Raw genomic sequence first — 24,586 nt, 5'->3', positions numbered from 1 at the left:
ACTTACTCTGAATGCCCAATCTTCTTGGTCTCCCCCATCCTCCTAAACTCTCATTCCCGACACACACTCCCTCAAACTTAACAATTCACCTGCTCTCATTTCCAATGCCAAGTTGCCTCACCCGTCACCCCTAACTAGTCCCCTCTTTTGCTCTTTCTGTCTCATTATGAACACACTTAAAACAGCCATTTCATTGCGGTCCAGATGTTGGCGTGCATGCTTCCTGCACTTATGTAAACGTAGCACTGCCTGGATATGTTAATGTTATGTTACAGACATCCACGTTCTGTAATAAACAAACACAACTGTTAATTGCTTTATCTGACACAAGCATTGATTTCCATGGACGGGGCACACCGGCGGCACTCTGCTCTGGCTCTTTCAAACAGTAGCAATTTAGTTTAACCTGGTGTTCTTAAAGGCCATTGATGTGCAGCATTTGTACGAAAAGAAACAAACACGGCGTGGAATTTATTTTCTGGGTGTTTAACAGATTTGCTAAGCTGCCTGTGACAAGCCGTGTGTGCTGTTGTGTGTGTGTTCTATAATCTGGCCATGCACTCTCGCTAGCCTCGACAAATCGCGTCTTGCCTTCAAACGTGTTCCTGTTTGTTGAGTCATAGCTCTCAACTCACCCGCTTTTGGCAGGTGTCACCCGCCTTGAAAGCAGATGAATCACCCGCCAAGTCCTTCATACGCCCATTCACTTCTATGGGCCTCTCACCCGCCAAAAAGAAAATCGGGTGTTTTCACCCGCCTTGCTGACAAAAAAGGTTGAGAGCTATGGTTGAGTTGCAAGTGTCACTGCATCTGTGGCTCCCCTAGCAAGTTACGACTCCATCCATTGCAGCCTGATCACTTATTTATTATGGTTGGCTACTTTACATTTTTGGGTGAAAAGTTTTATAATTTGTTATTTGTCTTTCTTGTACTGCGTTTGTTTTTGCCATATCCCCACGTAGTCACATGTTATTTTAGGCCCGCCCACCTTTACTTAAGTTGACCCAAAATATATATCACTAAAAACGTCATTTGGTATTTTAGAAACGTTAGTTGGGCTGCTGGTGGGCAAAGGGGGGCTTTAGAGAGCAGTGTGTTCTGTTTGTGTTGGCCGGGCAGCCATCCTTGATCACTACGCTACACGTGACGCACGCGCATCTTCGAAGTGTTTCCTATCTGTGCATGAATGACTGTGTGCACTGAAACAGGTGAGCTTGGGTGCAGCATGTTAACACCTTACTCACCTTCTTTCACGAGGCCACTGACTTTCTTGCACAACAAGTTCTGGCCAGACTTGATTTTACAACTTGCTCTTTTAAATGTCTTTGGGTGGAATAATTCATGTTGCCTGGGCCTGTGCAAGGTATGATGTTTTTATTTGTGCTGGTATAATGGGGCACCCAAGTTCCGTTCTGTATAGGGCCATTTTAGAGAATCGTGCAATGGTATAGCGTTTACACTTCACTTGGACAAAAAATGACCCATGTGCAAAAGACATATTCTTTCAATGCATCTTTGCACCAGGGCAAATTCTGCACCAGTGCTCGGACTATGGCAAACATTGCCTTAGTGCAGAAACTCATTGGAAGGATATGTTTCTTGCACTGGGGCAATTTTGACCATTTATTTATTTATTAGCCATACTTCTTATTTCACTTGCACTGGTGCAATCATTCTCTACGGGGCCTGGTTTACAAAGCATGTTGGATTGTGCCATTGTAAAAGGCTGTTTATCAGCCCCACGTTCTTCTAACACGAAGACTGGTCCATGCTGCATTTGCATTTTACCTTTGTCAGTGTCAGCCCGGTTCCACAGAGGTGTAGATGTTAGTCAGACTAGTGTTTGCCAACAGCTATTAGGACCGAAATGAGGCTTGTAACACGGTATAGAGCTGACTGTCTTTGCTTTTTATGCACTTTCAAATTTCACACACAAGCTTATAAAATGTCATGGCCAGCACATTTTTCACACATTGCCATGCCCTTCAACAGGGAAAATATTAGTTCCACAACTGTGAGCTTATGTCCAAAAAAAAGGTTTCTTATTAAGCAGATGCGTCATTGCACACGTATTATGCAATGTGAGTGATAATAAACAAACACGTAAGGTACCAGCAGCAATGTGCTAGTTCTGAGCCCAATTAGAAGAGTTTCAAGGGCCGAGCAATACAGGCCATGGGCTTCACACGGCACCTTGATCCTCGCATCTGTGGGGTCCAATGTCTCACCGAGCAGTGGTGCGCACCCGAAACTGCTCCAAGCGAGCGGGTTACTTGTGTAGCACCAGTGTGCGCTGAATCAAAGCACACCGCCTCTGTGTCCTGTAAATAGGTTTCCTCACACAAGGCATTTATGAAGGTCTGTCTGCATAGTAAACCAGTCACTTTGATGTAATCTTGTACAGTTTGATGCATGCAGAGAAGGCCTAATACTATTGAGAGCAGGAATGATAGCAAGTATGCCCCTCTCTATCACCTCTCTCTCTCTCTCTCTCTCTCTCGCTCTCTCTCTCTCTCTCTCTCTCTCTCTCTCTCTCTTTCTCTTTCTCTTTCTCTTTCCTTTTCTCTTTCTCACTCTCTCTCACCCCCTTTCCTTCTCTCATCACTTTCTATTTCCGAAGGCTGCAATTATGTCTTACTCTTTCTCGTTCAGCTGAGAAAGTGCACCCACACTGCTGTGACAGATGTATCCGTATAGATTATATACACCTTCTCTCAGCCAATCACAATGCCCTAAATCTAAGGATGGGAGCAAGCTACGACCAGAAGATAATAATAACGCAGTCCTGGTGGAGTCTCGGTCAAAATCAAAGGGTCTATAGTAATAAACCTATTGCAGGGCAAGTCCGTTTGGGTTTGGTCCGTGGCGCTTAGAAACCTGTGGGTATTAAGTGCGTTATAAATAACCAATCATATCATTTACCGTAATAATGCACTAGACACCGGCTACAGGATTTAGAGGCCTCTGCCATGCAGTGTATGCTAGCCCGTGAGTGACGCAGTGGTAGTTTCATCATCACCCTTATTTATCATTGGCAATTCTATACCATCAGCAGGAATGCCAGATCGCAATACATAAATGCAAGAATAAATGCAAGCACCGAGTTCATCACTCAGCAGAGCATTGCTCCATCACCAGCTGTTTTCCTTCTTTAGTGAGACCTCAAGTTTTTACAGTATATGAAGTAACCTAATTCAGCCAAAAGCCATGAACTTCATGTGTAAGAAGGACATTGGGAGGGTCAAGCTGTTGCTGTTCTGCAAGAGAGGGAACAATTCAGCGATAAGACTGGCGCATTAATATTTAACTGAAAATAGCTTAGAAATTACATGTCTGCATAGAGTAAACCACACTGTTAAAAGCAGGGTTTCAACGTAGTGGGAAAGCTCTTTTGCGGCACAGACAATGCCAGTCTGGAAATTCTTTAGCAATTTGCATCCTCCAAATGAGACAAGGTATACATCAGCACATCACAAACCATCCTCTATTGTTTTTTAGCTCAATTTGACAATTTGTATACAGCTTTTATGAACCTGGATGCTCGTGACAGACTATCTATGGTTTAGCCCCTAGCTATTGGGGGATGCTTCTTCGGCGCACATCATATCTTTGTTACAAGCCATGCACTGTATTTATATGATACATTCTGTGTTTATTGGGTTTTCGTCATCTTTACCTTGTTTCTTTTTGCAGGCAGGTCGCTGTTTAAGTATCCACTCTAGTAAGGACTTAGCAGAGCTACCAACAGCCAGCCAGGCGAGCCCATCCCTGTGGGTAAGTAACCACTAGTGACTGTACATCTTTAATGCACTGTAATGTAAGGTGGTCCTGTATAGCAAACTCAAACCACTTTGGCAGCCTTTATTATGCACACCTATTGTCTCCCCCCAGAAGCACAGCCACCATAAGCTCCAGTCCAGCCTATAAGCAGCACAGTGACCAGGCAGCACTCCTATCCTATTCCTCCTCTTTCAATCTGGCCACATTTTGTTATTGTGAATTTGCATCCAGCCCTAATGTGTGCTAGGGCAAAAGGAAAACCTTGATTATACCTCTCTCAAACACTGGGGTGGAGGGTAGGATGATTACACAAACGTGTGCATTTGTGTGCATGCAGCAGGAATTCACTTGCTATATGCACCCTTGGTGTTTTTCATAAATTAATTACGATGCAGCTTTCCTTTTCGGCTACTATTTTTCTTAAAATTCATACCATAATACAACGTCCAGGCCACTGCTGGCCTGGAGAAATGACATGCATGCATCCAGTTCATTTACCATGCCATAGGACTGGACTACTGTTAGACTCAGCATTTTATAGACCCAGATGGATATTGTTCTCTTTTTTGGGAGGGAGGTTATGCTGAGGCTGGCAACAGTCAAATATGAAAATGCTGACAAGCACTTGGTTCCTCTTAATGAAATTACATTTTGGATGTTGGCACTGGCAGCCAGGTTACTTCGACCTACTGTGATAAAGGTAGGAATCAGATGCACAATTAAGCTAATTTTATTTTTTAGGAGAGAAATGGATTCTAAAAAAAGAAAGGGAGGACCAGAAAAATTGAGAGAAAAGAAGAAAAAGCGAATTGAAGAGGAAATCCGGCAAAACAAAAAAATTGAAGATCTGTTTACAGGTCAGACCATCAAAATGTCACGTGGTGGTATTGCTGGAAGAAAAGTGGATGAGGGTGACCAGCCATCTTCTTCAGGTACAAGTGTTAAACCTGGTTCTTCACTGGACCCATCAACAAGAGCTTCAGATGTGATAAGACTAGAAGCCAGGGTCTCTGCAGTTATTGAAGACATCTCAACAGAGGCAGATGCTGCAGCAACTACAATGTCATCAATCATTGAAGGTGCCCCCCCGAGAGGAAGTGTCGGAATCAAGTGTGCCAGAAATAATTGAGGCTGTCCATCTCGAGGAAGAGGCAACCGGTGGTGGTACCAGTCTGCCACAAACAATTGAAGATTCCCCCAAGGAAGAAGTGTCGAAATCAAGTCTGCCAGAAATACGTGAGGCTGTCCTCCTCGAGGGGGAAGTGGCAGCCGGTGGTGGTACCAGTCTACCACAAACAATTGAATATTCCCCCAAGGAGGAAGTGTCAGACACAAGTCTGCCAGAAATAATTGGAGACAACATCATCCCCCCAGAGGAAGTGGCAGGTACTAGTCATTCGGAAGAATCTTTATCTGCTTTACAACATACTGAAGACTGAGGGAATGGGGGTGTGAAGCACAGAGCACGGAAAGATGATCTACAGGTGGCAGACTATTTGTTTCAACGTCCAAAACCAGATCAACTTTCCTATTTCTTTCAGCACCATCCAATACAACCTCCCAAACATAGACACATTAAAGCAAGCTTAGCCTTTTGGAGGAAAGATGGGGGAAAACGGTATTGGTTAAGTTACTCTGAAATACAAAAGGCCCTTTTTTGCACAGTTTGAATGATCATCCGCTGCGAGAACATATATATATATGTGTGTGTAACATCTCTGAGCTTGGGGTTTATGACAAAAATATCTCCAGTCAAAAGGTAATTTCTTGTTACTCAAAATCGGAATGTGGTCCCTCACAGAAGTTCATAACATCTATGGTTCTTTATGTTATTGAGAAAAATTAGAGCACTGTAGATTTTGGTGGGTACGAATTGGAGGTTATTAATATTAATGAACCTGTTTGTACAACATGTTAAAACTCTTTTTGATCTTGATTTTGGATTACATCCTCCAGGGTTTTCTGCTTTTCTTCTCAATCCTCAATGTTCTTCTTGTTTAGAGCTCCTTATTTTCATTCTCAATAGTTGAATTATGATTTGGTCTGTCCCATCCTATTTTTAGAGGATTCATTAACATTGTCTTAACTGTCCTTTACTTCTTGCCATACCAATTATTGGTTTATGGACCGTTGCAAGAGATTTTGTCAAATAAGGTTGAATTAATGGAGGCAATTCAACAAAATAATCTATTATTACATTGGGCTTTTGTTTGGTCTAACAAAACTGCTTGCTCTAATAGTTAAATGGCCACTACATAAATGTGTGGAAAGGCAATGCCTAAATAAAGATTTGCCCATTTCACTGCCCTTGTATTATTTGGACATTGTGTCAGTATTAATAGATGTGACATCATCCATATCTAAATCACACTGTTCATTAGTCGACAAGGTTACGGAGAGTGGATCCTTATTGCTTTATAAAAGCACTGATAACTCAAAATCTCTTATTCTATACCAGTGCCCATCACTAATCATGACAAAGTCTATGTTAGATGATGCACCTGCAGCTCAACATGTACGTTTAGCAGGTGCATCTCGAGTGTGCATTTTGTTGCAAATTTCACCCGTCAAGCTTAAAACCTTGGGACTCACGAGGTATTCTATGGGTATTTTTTAATGGATGATAACTCTAATATTGTCTTAAATTGCATATTAAAACCTTCTTTAGAATAATTGTTGGATTTTGTATTTGATACTGACACATCTTGTCTCTTATTTAAACATTTTTCAGATGGATCCTAGAGAATACCTTGCAATTCTTCATCGCTCCAAGGTCATAAATAAAAATTGAGTTTGCAAAGGTAGCGGGCGCCCCTCTCTCGACAGAACAAGGCCTGATAACCTGTTCAGTGGTTATTAACCACTTGAGAGTTCGCAGCCACTGCTTTTACTCACTGTGCCTTTCACAGATGGGAAATATCCATTTGCATATCAGTCTTTGTCCTGCCCAGGGGCAGTCCAGCACCGAAATGCAATGGCAATTCCAACCTGAACGAGAGTACCACCAGCAACCCCATACACGTGTTTCACCCTTGTTGGGGATCATCAGTGAGGTGAAGCTAATGCCTCTCTAAACACAGTGAGAGGGAGACCACGTCTGGTTGCCCCCAGGAGACCTAGGGTTACGAATCCCAGGTTCCTTGAAATTCAGTTTGCAAAGGTAGCGGGCGCCCCTCTCTCGACAGAACAAGGCCTGATAACCTGTTCACTGGTTATTAACCACTTGAGAGTTCGCAGCCACTGCTTTTACTCACTGTGCCTTTCACAGATGGGAAATATCCATTTGCATATCAGTCTTTGTCCTGCCCAGGGGCAGTCCAGCACCGAAATGCAATGGCAATTCCAACCTGAACGAGAGTACCACCAGCAACCCCATACACGTGTTTCACCCTTGTTGGGGATCATCAGTGAGGTGAAGCTAATACCTCTCTAAGCACAGTGAGAGGGAGCCCACGTCTGGTTGCCCCCAGGAGACCTAGGGTTACCAATCCCAGGTTCCTTGAAATTTAGTTTGCAAAGGTAGCGGGCGCCCCTCTCTCGACAGAACAAGGCCTGATAACCTGTTCAGTGGTTATTAACCACTTGAGAGTTCGCAGCCACTGCTTTTACTCACTGTGCCTTTCACAGATGGGAAATATCCATTTGCATATCAGTCTTTGTCCTGCCCAGGGGCAGTCCAGCACCGAAATGCAATGGCAATTCCAACCTGAACGAGAGTACCACCAGCAACCCCATACACGTGTTTCACCCTTGTTGGGGATCATCAGTGAGGTGAAGCTAATGCCTCTCTAAGCACAGTGAGAGGGTGGTACTCTCGGTCAGGTTGGAATTGCCATTGCATTTCGGTGCTGGACTGCCCCTGGGCAGGACAAAGACTGATATGCAAATGGATATTTCCCATCTGTGAAAGGCACAGTGAGTAAAAGCAGTGGCTGCGAACTCTCAAGTGGTTAATAACCACTGAACAGGTTATCAGGCCTTGTTCTGTCGAGAGAGGGGCGCCCGCTACCTTTGCAAACATAAATAAAAATTCAATAGAATCGTGATAGACCTCAGCAGGAAGGTGATTTCGAAACTGTGACTATTACAAACTACCCTCTCAATTATGTGAACTGAGATCGTCACCGCCCTCATTTGTCACCGACATTTCACTTGTTAATTTTGTCAACACACATCCATGATTATCATCTCACTCCAATTTTTAGTAAATATGACCATACTATCTTCAAGGGAGAATTAATAAAATGAAGTCACAAAGAAGACAACATCAACAGAAACAGAAGCAATTACACTCGGAACTTGATATGATATTATCCTGGATTGAATTATAGGAAAGCTCTGTTTGACATTTTGAAAAAAAATCACAAACAAATGAGTACCTATATGTCATAAACAGAACAATTCACCAGGGTTCCATGTCAGTTATACACACTGGGCTTCATTATAACAGTGGCGGTCACGGTATGAACGATGCCCATAAGGCACCAGGACCATTCATACGGGACCGCTGCATTACGAGTTCTGCTCACGGGTTCCTTACCTGGCGGGCTGTGCGGCACCCGCGAGCAGAACCCGTAATGCCGCTGGCACCATTATTAACGGTGCCGGCGCACCCATGCTCCCCACCCCCATTCGGCCCAATGGGGCAGAATGGGGATCGGGAGCCCGGCATTACTGCCTCCCGCGAATGGGCAATTACTGGCCCACTCATCTCGTAATGGGCCGGTTATTGCCCAATCGCAGGAGGCGGTGCCGGTAGTGAGCATGGCGGTAGCCGTGCCTGCGATACAGGCATGGCTACTGCCTTGCTCGTAATGAGGCATACTGTGCTGTTCTCTTTATTTGTTTTTTCATTACTTTGCCCTTTAATTTTTGAAAAGATCAATCTCTAGGAGATTTTAAGTAGTAATAAAAGACAAGAATGTATACATTCCTATGAGCATTTTCCCATGCCCATTGATGCCTATGGAAGGGTTTTGTGATATCCCAGCCCCCCCATTGCAATGTCAACAGAAGCAGAACTGGATCCTGCAGTAAAATGAGTACATATGCGCTCATTAATAGTAAACATGCTACAGGACAAACTTGTAATAATAAAGGGTGATAGAGCAAACATGCTGTTCTCCATTAATTAAACTAGAGCATGGGGAATTGCTGATTAAAGTCCAGATTGAAAATTACATCTAATCCCCTTGAGACAAAGTCAAAGAATTCAAGGAGTGTTCGTGAGTTGGTGTCCAAGCACATGCCCTTAATGCAAGAGAGCTCCCTACAACTGGATTGAAAACATCCATATTCTGGTGTTTATGGCAGGACATTTTCAGAAGTCGAGCTACCACTCCCAGGAGATGGAATTTTATTCAAGGAAAATGACATTTTTAATTGATTACTTAAACTCCTTAATTGTGGGTAGAGACTTTGCCATGTCTGTCTGGCAGGCAGTACCTGAAAAGGTGGGAAAGACTGAGGATCCAATTACAGAGAAGTTAGAACCCAGAGCAAAAAAGAGCTGTATCTTCCTTCTGCTTTAAGACATAACAGCCTGAGGGGGCAGAGCTAAAGGCAATGTTAATTCCATGGCTGCACTTACATGCAGTGTTAATTTACACTGCTTGTGGTCAGCATATCCCCCAGGTAATACATCACTTATGCCTCACATGTTACAGATATGAGTATATGGCGATCTCAATGCCGCAGAAGGTTCTAGATGATTTGTGTGGAGATGATCCATCATCCTCATATCTTGGCCAAGGGCCTGGCCCTTGACTATCAGACTGGCATTTCAAATCGTGCCCCTCCAGTACCTCCCCATCAGAATCAGGGAGATTGTAAGTGGGATGGGCTTCAAGCCCTGCGCACTAATCACCTCCCCTTCCCCCCTCTTGAAAGGCACAGGATACAAATATACAAAAGTGGTAAGAGACGCTGTGTTTCTCAGCAAATAAAAGTGTCAAATCTGTATGAATTAATACCTACATCAATAGCCCCTCCCCATCTATTCTGATAAGAGGAGCAATCTTTGACGCAAACATATTCTATTAATGATACGCAAATATGTTCTATATCAAAAAGACCTGTACAATATACACATTTCACAGCAGACATATTGTGAATACCTCAATTGATATCTACATATACCACTATAACAATATACATTCATATATCCTACAATTGAATTATTTACACCAACCCTTAGTTAAAACCATTTCTTGTATACCATCTAATTTCAAATCCAACAACCATCTTAGATTGTCTTGACCCCACAATTGCAAATATTCCCGAGTCGAGTTTTGTCAATGGCTACACATAGCACTGACCATCTGATCAACTCACGAAACAATATGGAGGATGAAAAAAGATCTCACTGACTTTAGCCATGAAAAGGTTTTTACATACATGCAAGAGGGGTATGATTCTAAGAAAAACATGGAAACTACAAGAGAGAATACCCAGAAGAAAATAGTTACATATAGAAAGACTTAATTTAGTTTAAGTGATGACAATAGCTATGAGAACGAGAACGTTGACAGTAGGGGTTTTACACATCGAGGGAATCCCTGGAGATGTGCTTACAGAAATAGATGGCATAGCAACGAAGGAGAGGCATGAATGAGTCTCATTTCTCCGAGACAGAACAAATGCGATCAGACTGTGAGAATGACCCGAGTGTCAAGAGGGGCAGGAGAGTCTTATAGTGAACCTCTAAAATTATAAACGGACTGAATATTAGTCCAAAATACTAGAGAAAGGGTTAGAATTTGTGACAACTCATAAACATGACAAATTCAACTTAAGATTGGAATGGAACCAGTTCATGCGCAAAATGCATCTAAGACAATTGTTTGGAGATAAAGAATTTGAATCTCCTCAAAATGACTCAGGCTTACGTAATCCCTCAACCTTTTGTCCACCCATGCACAGTCATAGTGCGGCGGCCCTAGTTTTCAAATGAACGTTTTAACAGAAATTGAAAAGATAGTATCCAAAAACAAGAAAAAGCCATGTCAGAAGGTTGCAAGAAATGAAAGGCAAGCTCTAAACAGCTTAGCTCTTTATGCACAGATTATAATAAGAAAAGCAGACAAAGGAGGGGTTTCTGTAATTCTAAATAGAAGTGATTAAGTGCAGAATGCGTCCGACAGTTGAATGACACAATGTGCTACCTGAACTAAATGATGATCCAATAGAGAGGTTGAAAGGATAGATATCTGACAAAGTAGGAAAAGCTCTACCAAGGGAAAGGCTTAGTAAACAAGAAGCAGTGTTCCTAACAAGAGAAAAAGTAAGGATTCCTAAATTCTATGGGCCTCATTCCGAGTACGGCGCTAACCAATGGCGCTATTAACGCCTTGGTTGACGCCGTACCCGGACCGGCAGCGCCTTGGTGGATGGCGGAATCACCGCCCCATTCCAAGGTTGGCGGGCGGTAATTCCCCATTCACCAAGGCTCTTCCCCATTCCCGAATGAGCCCCCTTAGGGCTCAATGGGAATGGGGAAGATGCAAATAACGGTGACCGTTCATTACGGTCACCGTTATTGGCTTGGAGGCCCCTTTGCGCCCTCGACTTTAACACCTGCTCAAAGCAGGCGTTAAGGGCGAGGGCGCAGAGGGAACTCGGAGTATGGCGGTAAGGGATTACCGCCACCGGTCTCGTTACCGGTGGCCGCTATCCCTTACCGCCATACTCGGAATGAGGCCCTATGAATTGATGAATTGATCAGAGCAGAATGTACTTGTCAATACAGACAGGCAGTAGGTTTAGAGCCTCAGTAGCAGGCCAAGAAATATCCTGATGTGTGCTATTTAAGTCTGGTGACCAATGGAATCCTACTTCTTTACATCAGGCAGCCTTGTGGGGCCCCTCCAAGGTGGGGGCCCAGGGCAAGTGCATCTCTGGGCTTATGGCATCTATTTTGAAGAAGCGCCATGAAGATTGAAAAAAAGTTAAATTAAGAGAAAATGAAAGATTAGGAAAACTAATGTCTACTTGGACTGCAGCGGTTGTTTGAATGAGAAAGATAAATATTGTATTATTCCCCTGTAGTTATGTGCCCCTGATGAGGTTCTGGGTAAACAATGGTTGCTATTGGAACGAAACATGTTGGGCTAGGTCTGGAGATAAGATGATCAGTGCTATGTATAGCAATTGACAAAACTCGACTCAGGAAAATGTGCACTTTATGTGGGGTCAATAGAATCCAAGAGAGTTGTTGGATTTGGAATACGATGGTATACACGAAATGGTTTTAATTAGGGGTTGGTGTAAAGAATACATTGTAAGATATATGAATTAATATTGTTATTGTGGTATTTGTATGTATGAATTGAGGTATTCACAATATGTCTACTCTGAAATTTGCCTATTGTACAAGTCTATTTGATACACCAAAAAAACATCTTTGAACGTATTAGTAATATCACCAATGATTGCGCCTGTTATCTGAATAGATGGGTATGGGCTATCGATTTCTATATGAGTTCTTGATCTAGGGGCAACCCACCTCCATTCCAAAACCCTCGGGTCTCAACAAAGAGCTGACATATCAGTTTTAATACCACTACCATGTTGTTTGTCAATTACTTGCTCTCACTAACCAATGGAAAACCTAGTGGACCTAATCTCTGGTCAAAGATGTAGCACAGTTTATTTGTATGTTAACTACCAAAAGCACGCTTCTACTTTTATAAGAAAGTGATTTTACTATTGGTTCCTTCGAATGTTAGAAATCACCTCTGCTGGCCCGTGACCTGGTCGCTATGGGAACGATGGAAGCTACACAGGCCCCACCAAAAATGGTCATGATGCACTGCACATTGCCCCCACCAAGATGGCAGCTGCATGCGAACAGACGTGCCTCCACCAGGATCTTAGCGGAGTCCCAACCCCGGAGGAATGCAGCGGCCATAAAAGCAATTGCGATGAGGTAAGCTCTGCGTCACAACTCTGTTCCATTACATTGGCGTTTTCCTTGTCATAAGCCCATGTTTCCCTGCTTCTATCCTTCCTCTGAGTCCCCCTTTTGTTGCCTATGTCACTTCTTTGTCACTCTTGCTGTGACATCCGTGGAGGGCATTCCAGTCACCTTCTCTTCGGCTTCTTCCTGCCTGGCCATCTGCCCTGCATTCAGCACCCATCTTCATTTACCATCTGAAGTCTCTTCCCCTATATCTTTACTTGGGTCTGAACCTCCTAGCTATCGCCTGCACCTCTGTTTTGATTTAGAGGTGAAGGGGGCTACCCAAAGTGCCCAGCCTTACCTCTCCTCTGGGAAGTCCCGTGAATTCGCTGAGGTAAGGCGAGTTGCAGAGATCGAATACATTTGAGAAGCATTTAAAGCACCAAAATCCCACATTGTTCAACCATTAATAAAACTGAGTTCCAGGAGGTACTGTCTACATTTTACATGGATTAGGGTTGCATCATTGACGAAACCTCCATATTTCCTCTTCCAGCAATGTTCCAATCATCAGAAGTATCCATGCCCATATTCCAGGTTGGTACACTACATATCACCTGTACTTGATGTCTCCACAAAATGGCAAGTGAACCAGGGCAGAGGTGATCAAGAGGATGCATATCTAGTTACAAAAGAAAGGCCTGCAAACCCTCCCTAAAACCACACTTTCCTGAAACATGAAATGAGGGCCAACAGTGTCTGATTCCCATATCACAGGGAGCCATGGGGGGAGTATGTCAAGAATTTGAACAGAAAATGGAAAGGGCCCAAGCCATACAGAGTTCTGTCTGTGTTGCCTTTAAATTGGTGCTAACGTTAATGGGCATCAAATGAAGGCCTCTCCAGAAGCTCGGAGATGTACTCCCTTTTCCGGGCCCCCCAACATGTCTCATAGCTGTGTTTTGGGCAAGTTGATACTAGTGAAATAGACTGGTAGGAAAGCAGCAGTAGAGGGCATTGGAATAGACCAGCTATGAGATGGAAAAAACCTCTTTGGGACTAAGGAGAAGAATTGTTGGGTTGTTTGTCAATAATCCGCCTTGACAGTGTTGCTAACTTGTGCCTTAAGAGAAAGGGCAAAAGCCCACCAAACCAATAACATTTTTTAACATATTCCTAAGGGTGGCCCAGTGAGGTAAGCAGCATAGGGATTTCAAAATACAATTTGAAATGTAATTTATTACATTTTACAACGTGCCCAATTAAGAGTGCAACAGAACAATAAAACAGAAAAGCTAAAGATCCATTAGGTAACATAATATTATGTTGAAGTTGCCGCTACCCTGTTTCCAGCCATAGGGAACACGTTTTGGGTTTTGTCAGCCTAAGAGTGCATAGGAGTGGATGGGTTTGGCAAGTGGTGTAATATGCAGATTAAAAGGATAAGGAAAAATGATGTGACTAAGGCAGGAGCATTCCACAAGATAGTCCAGTTGAAGCAGACATTAATGGGGGCCTGCAAGAAGCATTGGCTGCGTCCTATCAGTATGAAAGTGCTTGAACCAGGCGAGGTTGATGCCCTTGCAGCCGGTTTCCTCCAGGAAACAGTAGCAGTGGCTGGTCAGCGGTATCAAACAGAGCTGAGTGGTCCAAATTACACAGTCACCATTAGGGGTTCTTTGGTGGTAATTGAAGACTTAGCTCAGTACCACTTCCTGCAGAAGCTCACCTGATATGGAACAAGACACTTTGGTTGTTCAATAGCGTTTCTTGACAGCCTGTCCCAGGTTCACACCTATGACAAGAAGCTGAGAAACAAAATGATTGGCAGGTTGAGAAGGACCAATTGAATGATTTCTTATTAAGTGTGTCAACATCTAAACATATAAAACACTTAGATATGTCTCTGTACTCAGCTGATGCAATTTATCAGTGTTCGGTTGTCCTCTGCTGTTCAAATGGTAAAGTGTACCCACTTCAACAACAGCTATAATTTCAACAAACAGAATGAGCACGGTTCTATGCGGTGACCTTCACCTTCCACTATCACAACCATCTTCAATAATTTCAAGTTACTTCTTTCCACCCGCACTTATCTTCACACAGGGCACAGTGGTTCCAGTGTCAATGAATGTTAATGTTAAAGGACATTTGTACTGTTCACTATCACCACCGGAGTGGTCCCCTGGTGCTCTGGCGGATCTGAAAAGGAAATGAGGTGGGGTGAGTTAGTACGACCGAGCGGGAAAAGTGCAAGAGAGCAGTGATGTGCTGTTGGCAGCTTCAGTTCAGTTAACACTGTTCGCTGAGCTTAGGTGTGGTTTTTGGTTGGTAGCTGTTGTTTTCTGCTGTGCGAGGCTATGTGTGATTTGTTTTGTCGTTGCAGTGAAGTGATGTTCATGCAGTTTGGTGTTTTTAAGAGGCGTGGTTGTGTTTGGTTGGAGTTTGAGAAGTGTATGCAAAAAGGTGAGATTTTTAGTGGGTTGGTTAGTGGCAACACTATCTAGATGTGATGCATGCTAATTTGCAAATTCTTTCTAGATTTGATGCATGAATATCTTCACATTGCTATCTAAATGTGGCACAGGCTAATATTCACAAACCTGTCTAGATGTGAGGCAATGCTAATCTTCCCAATTCAGTCTAGATGTGACGCAAGCTCATATTTACAATTATGTCTAGGAGTGATGCAATTGCCAATCTTCACAATTCTGTCTAGATGTGACGCAATGCCAATCTTCACAATTCTGTCTAGATTTGACACAAGCTCATATTTACAATTCTGTCTAGGAGTGACACAGTGCTAATCTTCATAATTCTGTCTAGATGTAGCGCAGGCTAATATTCACAAATACTGTCTAGATGTGACACCAGCTAATATACACAATTCTATCTAAATGTGACGCAAGCACAATTTTGTCTAGATGTGTCATAACGCTAACTAACAGTTCTCCTTGATTTGAGACATGGCTAGTCAACACAGTTTGCAACAGTTCATTACTGGCTCAACGTTTCAGTCTCGAAAGAGCTAAATGCTGTAGGTCTCCCCCTTCCTGGAAGTGATCTGTGGTAATTCCGATATTTAAGAAGGGGGACAGAAGTGACCCTATGAATTACCAACTTATATTGACCTTTAAGGTATGCTAGAACTGCATATGTTACACTCAAAATAGCTAGTGATTATTTTATTGCTGACAGAATTAAGTCACCAGAGAAAGTGAGAGTGAGAGTGTGTGTGTGAGAGAGAGAGAGAGAGAGAGAGAGAGAGAGAGAGATAGAGGAATGAGAGATAGCTGTAGGAGATGGCAGGGCTATCTCACAGAGACGTTTAATATAGTTGTTTTTTTATGCTGAATGTGCTTCTGGCTCCTGCAGAAGGGTCTTCATGCAGCAAATCTCCCCAGTTTTAATATCCTAAAGTTGTACTATCCCTTTGGTGTGCACACACACACCCTCCTCTGATATGGTCCAATAATGCAATTATGACCATTTCCCTAAACATTGACTGTCTGTTTTTATTTTCACTATTTAGTATGGCTTGAGTCCCCTACTGTCTGTCCTAATTTGTGGGCTCTCTTGTCTCTCATAGTGTAAGATTATTGGTACACTTCTTTGCACACCTGTGACCTCCTCTTTGTTGACAGCAACCATCCTTTGCACTTTATGCCATTCCGTGTTCATTATTTGCATGGAATGATTGCTGAATCTATTTACTTTATTGTGGGGGTAGGGAAGAGGAAGTTTCTCCCTCACAAGCGTCTCTGTGTACTCGTATCCTTATTTCAACCTACTTAAGTTCCTTAATGTGCCCAGTCTTCCTCTTCACTCCCTGCCAATGCATGCCTCACTATGGTTAGAACACATCCGCTTGGCTGCGTGATTGCATTATCCTATGGCCCCTTCTCGGGGACGTTGTGTCACATTGAAAAATGACTCACAAGCCTGTCCTCCTATTAGGGCCTCATTACAGGTATGGCAGTAATGGAGTTACCACCATATTTACCACACCCCAGGATTAGAAGTTGGTGCTAATTCTGCCGGCGGAATTAGCCCTGGTGGAATGGCCGCCGGCAGAATAACTGCCAATATCAGGTGGAAATAGTTCCGGCGCTAATTCTGCCAATGGAATTACCGGCAATATGTCAAATGGTATTTCCCCAATTTTAGAAGTCGAAATACCCGCAAAAAAATGCTGTAAAAAATCAGTGGTAATTCCACCAAAACCTCAGGTGATGGAAAACAATTCTCAGGTGCACCCAATCCACTCTGAAAGGCTACACATCTGACCTAAACATACTTTCAAACAGCACCCTACCATCAGCTGTAGCTAAGTGGGACATGCATTTATGTGCCACATTTCCTTGCCAGCGGCACCTTTCTGCACACTGTGAGCATGATGCATGGCATGTCGCAGCCCACTTGTTCAATTGTGCTCGTTCAGGTGCTGGAGGCATTCCTGTGCCATGCATCCCGGCGCATGTGTCAACGCAGCACCCCACATGTCAAATGTGATTGCGCCCATCTGGTGTAGTTTTCCCCCCAGGCATCCGAAGAGACTTACTTACTGCAACAGGAAGCAGTTCCACTCTATAGATGTGCTGGTGACGTGCTGGTGACGTGCAACGCTGACCTGAGAAGATCACACTGCTGCACCTGCTTCCCTGAAGCCACCCACAATGCCATGGTCCTCCGTAACCGCACCATGGCTGTGTGAATTGAATGCCACAAAGGGCAACGAACATGGATGGTGGCTGAGTAAAAGGGCCATGACACGATGCAATCTCGCAGCACCAGTTGAATGCCATGTGAAGGGGGGGTGGAACATTACTACTATTGATCAATGCATGCCATGCCAAGGCACAGTACATGAAGGACCTGCACTCTAACACTCCACATTATGTCAGGTGTCTTGACCCATATTTGAACTATTATGCTACAACCCACATTTGCGCCAGAATCCAGAAGAACTGCGCAGTTTGTGCACACCAAGATGGTCGCCTAACCTGCCACCCACCAGTGCGAGTGTGATGGGCCAGAAGCGCCATGAGTGAAACGTGGTGCCAAAGGAAAAACAGCAGTGCCTGTTAGCTAAAAAAGCGCTTTGAAATCACCTTTGTTTCTCTGAATGCAAGCTTAAAATGCCTATTTCAAACATTGCAAGATATTAAAAAATCTTACTGAACACCAGCAGACGTCTGGTAGAATGAAGTCTTGTGTGCATGCCAAATCCGGAAAGATGAAGAGCCTAAAATAATGTTCATAACAAAACGGGCTGAGCTGTGGATGTCAGCAGCTTAAGTGAACTGGGATTTAAAGCCACTAAAATCGAAATGTCTAAAATAAATGAGTGACCTACTTTTGAGTGTCACATAGGTTGCAACTACTTAAATGTCATAGTTTTGAACTTAGAATCAGCGTTCTAGCTGCATGTGTAAACATTGTAAGTTTGATTTGAATGAAGATAAATTGGAACCAAAAGTGACATTTGGCTAAAGGCTGGCTTAAGGGGACTGAATTCTGCCCACCAACTACCCCCGACAGGAGTGGAAACTTGCCCAGCAACTGCATTCCCAGGCCTGGCCTCCCTTCTGCTGCACCACCAAAAGGAGATCAAACCTCTCTGATTGAATCAGAGGAGGGGCACCTGGGACTGCAAGGGAAACAGAACAATGAACTTTCCTTGGCTCAGGCAAATGTTAAATTAGGGAGGTCGTAAATGGCTTCCTCTTGGAAGAAACTGGGAGGAGCAGTGCCTCTGTCAGCCAGCAGAGCTGGAGGCGGGGACAGACAGAAATTCGCCCATGTGCTTTGGAACCTAAACCACACCCATCTGGGCCAGAGCATAATTTTAAAAAGATGGATAATTCATCGTACATAACTGTCAAAATGATATCAATAATATAATTATTCCTGTGATTTTTCTGTGTACATTTTAAGAGGTGTTAGGACTCTGTGGTATGTTCTGGGGGGTAGTAGCGGAAAAGAAGGTATTACTCCAAACGTCTGTATGTTAAAAATCTGACACTTCATCATTTGATGCCCATATTCCTTGCGCATACTTGTGTAAATTTTGGACAAGTTTAGAGGTTGTGTTCTGGATGAAAAGGGCAGAATCCTGTCAGAAGTGGACACGACATCTTACAAAGACAGGGATCGGATGGTTTGGTGCTACAGAAAATATGTTAACTGGACATATAATATTAGAAAAATTGTACATAGATAAATATGCATTTGGATCAAAAATAGATTTGTGTGCAAAGTGACAAGGGGAGTGCTCTTTCTGTATGCCATAAAATTGATGCCTGATGACACTCCATTTCCTTCCCCAATCAAGGGAGAGAGGAGAACTTGGCCAATGATAAGTTGTGAGTGGCAGGCTTAGCTATGCCCACGCACACACCCATTTTCAAAAGACATAAAAAGACCCACTGAAATCCAGGTAGGGACATTCACTTTCCACTTCAAACTTATTTCTTGCAAAGCATTTTGCCAGACCAGACAATATCCAGAAGACTCCAGAACCAGAACTTAGAATCGAGACTTCAGAACTTGTAGCAGAGAGCCCTAGTCCACAAGCTGAATCCTTGCCAGAACCCAGAAAGCAGTGCTGTATCCAGAGAGACCAGACCAGACCAGCAGTGCCAAGAACTTTTGCCAGAACCAGAGATCCAGACCAGCAGAGCAGAGAGAACCGCAGCTAAACCTGTTGACCAGATCTTGACGGCTTATTTCAAATTTATAGTGTGAGTACCCAGCCAGAACTGTGCACAGTCATCTATTAGTTTAAAATAAGCTTATCCCATCCAATTCCGCCTACCTAGAACTGCATCATAGAAATCGTGTGTCCATTCTGTGATTTTAAAGCTGCGAAAGTGTCGTTTGCCATTCTGAATCATTCTGAATCATTATTTCATTTCTGAAATCTACCTCCACAAAACTGTCCATATCTTTGGAACCGCATGTGTTAGGAACGATATCTAACTACCATTTTAAAGCTAAGATCCTGACTTTCTATTCCTTATAGTTTTTCCGTAATCGCGCTCGACGCATTCGGAAAAAGTGCCGCAAATTGCAACTAGCTCATTTCACCACTTGTAAAAAAATAGCTGCTTTTGCTTTGCATTGCTGAAATTCGTTTTCAACCTGATAATCCCTCATGAATCATTGCTAGTGTTGACCTGAACTCATTCAAAGTAGCTGTCACCTACCCTGAATCTCCTATAGGGAATTAAAATCATTTTTAGCATATTTTCACTTCTTTGCAAATCACATTTAAAGTATTTTTGCCTGTGTTTTAAAATCATCCCTGTTGCTCTAAGCTTGCTATGGGGGAACTGAATAGGTATTGCGTTTGATTGTATTCCTGAAAATTGTGTGCTCTCCTTCCATCTCCTTATATTGCATAGGGGGGAGTGAATTGTCAAAAGAAAAAGTGATCATGTTATCTCCTGTTGAAACCATATCAGTTTATTCCTGCGCTGCATTCTTTTCCATCTTTGCATTTCCTTGAGACCATAAAAGTATTCTCTGCTACCTTATCCTTTCTATACCAACTCCTAAGTGATTAAAAGAGTGTACCATTGTAATATTATCCATTGTTGATCACTGTCATATTCATAAGTGTGCAATCAAATATTCATTTATTATAAAAGTGTGATATATATATATATTGTTTAATTTTCAAATAAATCTTTTAATTTGCAAAACAAACCTACTTCTTGGCTCAGTGAGGTCAGGGGGATTCAAAGAGAGGGGCGTTATACAAGGGTTTATCATCCAGATCTATGAACTTATCATAAAAATATATAATTAAGGGCTTCCCTTGGGCATCCCAGACTCGGCATTGACTTAGTTGGAGTGCTGAATTGAAGTTGCTTAACAATTACACCCACCCAACCCACCAACCCACATAACTAGGACCAGCAGTACTATGCAGTAGACTGACAGCAATGCATAGTGCCCCACCAAGTAGTTCTTGCACAAACAGGTGACTACAGGAGCCACAGTGCATAGGGCACACAAACGTACACAGCCAATGCAAAAGTTCAATACTGCAAAATGAGAATGCACCACTGCCAGACACTGATGGTTTGTACACTGCAAACCATCTATGTGAATGGATTGTGGCAGGAATGCACAAGAACAGCAAATTACCCAGCAGGGAACTACTTGACAGCACAGCACACCACAGGCCCAGCACAGGCAACATGAACTTTTGAAATCCTATCACAGGCCATGTCTGTCACAATTTGTTTGTGAGCTGCGTGCACAGTGCATCTCTAAGTGACACTGCACATCTACCCCTGTAGTATATCACATATCATTGAATCACTGGGTATGAAAACCGTGTAGTACAAATGCAACATAACTGCATCAAAACAGTGCCCATCAACAAGACATGTAAAATGCTACACATTCTCAATGCACTGTGACTGACATCTGTGTCCTATGCACTTGCACATGACTCTGATTACCTCCAGCTCCCATGGCTGATGACACCTGTGCACAATCTACTTACGCCACAGGAGGTGGCCTACAAAGAGGCACATGTCAGGACCAGACTCTGCACTCAGAAGACCTTTGGCCTGCTGGAGGCATGTTTCTGTGCCTGTTCCATAGCCGAGGGGCCCTGATGTACAGGCCAGAGAAGGTGGGTCAGATATTTGCTGCTTGTGCCATGCTGCACAACATCTGCCTCAGGCAAAATTACCCCCTGCCCCTGACCCAGACATACCTTCCCCAGCAGACAATGGTGCACTGTCCGCAGATGCAGTGCTGCTGCACATTGAGCATGAGGAAGCCAGGCACAGATGTCTGGTGCGGCAAGAACTAATTGAGCATTTTTTCTAGACACATTACTTGCAATTACTTTTTTCTAGACCCGTATTGTCCTTGCATTTCTACTAAAGAATGCATTTTTTAATTATCAACTGTGGTGAGCACCCATCCCAAACAGCCCTTGCAAGCCACCTGCCCAATCCCCAACAGCCCTTGTCACCCACCTCCCTTGTGCCCAGTGAAACAGTATCATGTCAGATCGTGTCATTTCGTAGTTTCTTACCCTTGGCAGCTTGTCCGAACACTGTATGGGCCAAATTGCTCAATGAGTGCTTCCTTGCGGTCCCAGGCAATTATCCCTCCATGTGGTGATGGAGATGGAACGCTCTGATTCCTGGCCCCGGATGTGTTGCATCATGAGCAGCATGCCAGCATGCCTGGATTTGGCAAAGGCTTACATGGCTTCATGTGCTACCTCATCCTCTGGCCCACAGAGGTGATGGCAGAAGTCTCCATGGACAGCTGCCGGCACTGATGGTCCAAGGACCTGGCCATCCTCCTTGATGATCCCTGGACACTGTCTGATGGCCTGCAGGTGCTGCACCTGCAGATCTGCAAGGTCCTCAATAACAATCTGGCACTGCTCCATGGCGTTCATCCTCACCCAGATTGCAACCAGTGAGTGTTGTGGACTTTGTAGAGGGCCACGGTTGAAGCAGGGCGACCTGAAGGCCATATCATCCTTCTCATCTTCTGCCATCAGTCCCTCTGTCTGACTCAGACTGGTGTTGGTAATGGCTGTCTACCACACGTGATGAGGGGGCATCAGAGGGAAGATGGGTGTGGCACCATGCTGCTCCTTGGGGTTCTCCACGTGGGCCATCTGTGGTGAGGCAGTCACAGCTGCTGGGGGTGCCGCACCTGCAGAAGCAGGTGCAGTGCCACCTGTGGCATCTGCAGAGCTCGTGGCGGGGTCACAGGGCACACATGTGGGGACAGTGGCTGTCGCCACCTTTTTCATAGCTGACTTGTGGCTGGTGTCATGTAACCTTGGCACCTTCCTCCTGCTCGTCCTCCCACTACTCCCATGGTCGGCCGGTGCAGGGGTGGAAGTAGATGCGCTGCCAGCAGTGTAGGTCTCCTGGGCAGTGGAAAGCCCTGTCTCTTAGCCTGAGTCAACGGTGAACCGGTTGGATGGATAATGATATGCTTTCAGTCATCATGCATACTAGTAAGTGGGCTAGTGAGACAATCATGCAACGAAGTATGGTCATCCTACACACATTTTCCCTAATGGACATCATCAGTTGCAAGCCAATGAGGAAAGCTAGAGCAAGGTGGGAGTAGTGTCTGGTGAGAGTGTACACGGCACATGCATGGGCACATTGCCTGTTGGCCTGCCAATATGGCTTGCTTTGGTGGCACAGGTATTTCACTTTGCAACATGAACTTTCACAGCCCACATGGGGGCTTCTCATGGCTCCATGGATTCAAATGCACATTTCACCTATGGCACATATGCATTACAGCAGTATCCCACCTTCCCTGGTACATGCATGTTGTCTCTGTGCCTTTGTACAGATTTCCATGTGGTTGTCCATCCCCCTGACTATTGCGCTTATCTATGCTGGGGGACGCATGCTTTTGGCCAGTGCTTTCACATTGGAGTGGGAACTGAAAGATGCACTGGCATCCCCTTGGTTGCTTGCTCCAACTTTGGTGCTGCCAATCCCCTCTAACCCTTCCATGTGGAGGATTGAGCTGGTCTTTTCCTCACATGAAGTCAGGCCGAGGGGTTCCACAGTGTCACCTCCTATGGCGGATGTCAGGTTGTTCCACTTCTTGCGCCAGTCTTCACTGTCCTGTGGGGCAATGCCCACTGCCACGACCTTGTCACATATGGTCACCAAATATGGCTGCCTTCTTCTGGCCAGAGGCCCTCCGCTGTCTTCTTCCATACAGTTCATCTGCTTGTGCAACAGCCTTATCCACCAGCGCCTGCCGTTCACCCTCACCACACATGGGGCCCTTGCCATACCCTCGTCCTGGGACATGTTCCTACCAACTCTTGTCCCCGGATGGCACCAGGAAATGGGAGATACAGGGTGGATTGGAATTTTAAGGATGGCCACAGGTAGGTTTCCCATTCTGGCTATGACATTGTTTCCACCGGTGGTAATTCTGCCAGTCGAATTAACACCGAATGTGGTGGCAGTAACAGTAATTCTGCCGATTCCAGGTGGAATTCCCAGCCAGAACTCCTTTCTGGCAGTAATTCTGCCATATGGAACTACTGTTACCGCCAACAGTCTGTGTGCAATCCGGACAACTTGTGATATGGCGGTAATACCACAGGACAACACACCTGTAACAGTAATTCTGCCCTGAACCTATAATGGGTCCCTTCATTTGCAACAATGAGCCCCTCTATTGAGAACAAAAAGTGCAAAATAACCTATTCGTTGAGATGGTTACCACTCAGGAAGGTCTTGAACCACATTTTAGCTCACTGTACCTTTCACAGAGGAAACAGACCCATTTGCAAAAACAAAGCAGTGATGGCTGGAAGGTTTAGAATGAATCTTAACCACTGGCCAGGGTACCAGGCTGCACCTCACTGAGGAGGTCCAACAAGGCCGAAACATGTCTGGGGTTGATTGGTTTTCTGTGCAGAGGGGACCTGGCCTAGCAGTTCGGGCTGGGCTGCTACCTTCGGTGGCGGCAGCTGCTGACTGATTTGCACATGGCTGGTCCACTTTTGCAATGGCACAGACGGGCTAAAAAACGGTGGTGTGGAAGGTTACCCAGAGCAATTACCAGTGGTTTAGATTCATTCGAAACCTTCCATCCATCACTTTTGTGGTGCATTTGCATATCAGCCTGGTCCAGCGCACAACCCTAAGTTACATGGGGCAATCCAGATGTGGCCCCCATACTCACTCTGCTTAGGCAGCCTCTGCTTCACCTCACTGATAACGCCCAACAAGGCAGAAACATGGGCAGGGGGTTGTTGATAGTAATCTTGTTCAGAGGAGAATTGCCTACCGTTTTAGTGCTCTACTGCACTTATGGGTGGGACTAAACGTATACACAAAAGGATATTTCTCCTCTGTAATGTGCAATGAGCTC

General features: G+C 44.3%; 1 protein-coding gene across 6 annotated transcripts in view; it reads right to left on the bottom strand.

Annotated features, from left to right (window-relative positions):
• Window positions 1–24,586, bottom strand: part of DGKI (diacylglycerol kinase iota) — a 1,316,934-nt gene that overhangs the window by 617,405 nt on the left and 674,943 nt on the right. The gene's annotated exons all lie outside the window — the stretch shown is intronic.

Source organism: Ambystoma mexicanum, chromosome 12 (genome assembly GCF_040938575.1).
Source record: "Ambystoma mexicanum isolate Mex_15411 chromosome 12, UKY_AmexF1_1, whole genome shotgun sequence".
NCBI lineage: Eukaryota > Metazoa > Chordata > Amphibia > Caudata > Ambystomatidae > Ambystoma > Ambystoma mexicanum.
This window is presented reverse-complemented; position numbering and strand designations above follow the sequence as displayed.